Here is a 2,895-nt window from a genome sequence, read left to right on the forward strand (position 1 = left end):
AGGGAGAGGGAGAAGCAGGCTCCATGCAGGAAGCCTGATGTGGGACTCAATCCCAGGACTCCAGGATTGCGCCCTGGGCAGAAGGTAGGCATCAAACTGCTGAGCCACCCAGGAATCCCATAAAGTATAAGTCTACTTTTAAAAAGTCATCTTAAAAATCTTAACAAATGATTTTAATAATGTCTAATTATTGAATCAGTATTCTATTTTTACACATCTGATGTTCTAAAAGTCATTTTCCCATTTTCTAGAGAAATCATGGTTCTGATACAACTTTTCTTTTACATTAAGGACTAATAATTGAATAAAATTACAAAGACTAGCCCTAGTGTACATGTGTATCCTAACTTGTTTCACTTCTCTTGAATCAGTGCCTTATATGACAGAGCATAGCAAGTTCTAAAATAAAGCTTTTGCATTAAAAATGTTGGTCACTGCAAAATTGTACTAAAGTATTGTGAAACTATCAATAAATAGAAGAGTTAATATTTCTTGTAAAAATTCCAAAGAAGAGCTAATTATTTCAACTTCAAAATTGCATGAGTAAATCTATCTTGTGTGTTTTGCGCTTATGTACACAATATTGTCTTGCATATTACAGGAATCTAACGGAAGAAAAGAACACAAGGAAGCCATCTTTTAAAAATAGGTACATGACAATGATCAGGAACACTGCAATTTAATTCTGAATAAAATCCTTTTTTTATTTTTTAATTTGAGAATAAGTTGGTATCAAGAATTGTTATTCTGGGGTGCCTAGGTTGCTCAGTCAGTTAAGTATCTGACTCTTGTTTTAGGCACAGATCATGATCTCTGGGTCATGAGATCAAGCCCCACGTGGGGCTCTGAGCTAGGTGTGTAGCTTGCTTAGGATTCTCTTTTTGCCTCTCCCTCTGCCCCTCCTTCCATCTCTCACTCATGCTCTCTCTTTCTCTCTCTCTTTCTCTCTCAAAAAAAAAAAAACAAAAAAAAAACATTATTATTCTGGAAAAGCCCCTAAATGAATGTAATTCAGACTATCTTATTTTCTCAAAAATGGAGCTTAATCAAGAGAGCATAGTGGAGAGATTGAGTTTAGGTTATAAACACGTACGTGTCTCATTCCTTGCAAGCTAAATCAAGGAAAATAAACAAAAGAGAATACTGTTTTGAGAACAATAGCTAAAGCATATTTAATTTTTTAAAGATTATTTATTCATGAGAGACAGAGAGAGAGGCAGAGACACAGGCAGAGGGAGAAGCAGGCTCCATGCAGGGCCCCATGTGGTGCACGTGGGACTTGATCCTGGGTCTCCAGGATCACACCTTGGGCCAAAGGCAGTGCTAAACTGCTGAGCCACCCGGGCTGCCCCATATTTAGGTTTAGGACCATTTTACTACTATCATTAAAATGTGTTTATTGGGATAAAATAATAAATGCTAGGATATACAGAAAGCAAGGGTTATTGAATGAAGCTTGGCCCAAACCATGTCAGGGCAAGCTACGGGGATTTAGGAGGTAGAGGTAATGTGTGCCTCTGGTATTTTAATCTAGTTTGATTACATTCAATTTTGAGGGTACATAAAGCATGCCAGACACTACTTTAAAGTATGGGGGATCACAAACAAAAACCATTACTTTGTTCTGAGACCTTAAGAAACTTACAGTTAAGAGCAATACGTTGACAAGGCAAGTGGTTTTATTTGACTGGAATAAATTTGGTTTCTCACTATTTTAGTCAGGGATAAGCAAAGTTTTATCAAGTAGTACAGAGATTCTTTGCTAGATAAAATGACTAGCAATGGGAAAAGGCATCTCCTGGGGAAGCAAGTTTCACAGATGATAGCTCTTAATGGAGAGAGTTCTAACTTTCACTGTTCTACTTACTCCATGAGACAGAGAGGCAGTGTGTGTTTGCAGAGCTATGACAATGAAGTGGAAAATAGAATATGTATAAAACGTCCAGCCATCCAAATTTCCTACTTTTTAAGCTGAATTGTGTTGGCTTGATTCCTTTCATAATCTCTAAAGTTCAAAATGGAATTTTGATATAAAATTAAGCAATTGTTATACAATGAAATCAACTCACAAGAGGCAAGGTACTCATAGACCCCCAAAATAAAATTCAAAAAAATTTGCTGAAATTGATTTTATAGGGATGCCTGGGTGGCTCAGTGATTGAGGGTCTGCCTTTGGCTCAGGGCATGATCCTGGGGTCTAGGATCGAGTCCTGCATTGGGTTCTCTGAGGGGAGCCTGCTTCTCCCTCTGCCTATATCTCTGCCTCTCTCTGTGTTTCTCATGAATAAATAAATACATCTTTAAAAAAAAAAAGAAATTGATTTTATAAAAAACAGCTTGGTGCACCTGGGTGGCTCAGTTGATTAGGCCTCTGACTCTTAAGATTTCAACTCAGGTCATGATCTCAGGGTGGTGAGATGGAGCCCTACATCTAGGCATAGAACCTCCTTAAGATTCTCTCTCCTTCTCTCTCTCCCCTTCCTGTGCTGCTCACACACATGTGAGCACTTTCTTAAAAACAAAACAAAACAAAACAAAACAAAACCCCCAAAAACCTTTATCTGAGACTTTTAGGCCCAAAGAAACTTCCAACTAATATCTTTTAGAATTCATGCAGTGTTACTCCTATACCTTTTACTCCTGTAGGTGGTGCAGCCAAGTGAGAATGAATGTTCGGAGTGAGGACTCCAAAATGCTTCAAGCTTTTCAATCAAAGAAGTTTCAATCATGTTGGACCTGTACTGGTTACCAAGGTAGGAAACAGGATTACGGTATTTTACAAAAGTCATGGATAACAGGTTGTGATATGCTTTAAGTTAAAGAGAAGATAGCACTAATTTTGTATATCACTGATTGATCAGAGTCTAGACTTGATTTAAATTTTGTGCAAGTTGA

Source organism: Canis lupus, chromosome 12 (assembly GCF_003254725.2).
Source record: "Canis lupus dingo isolate Sandy chromosome 12, ASM325472v2, whole genome shotgun sequence".
NCBI classification, from domain to species: Eukaryota; Metazoa; Chordata; class Mammalia; order Carnivora; family Canidae; genus Canis; species Canis lupus.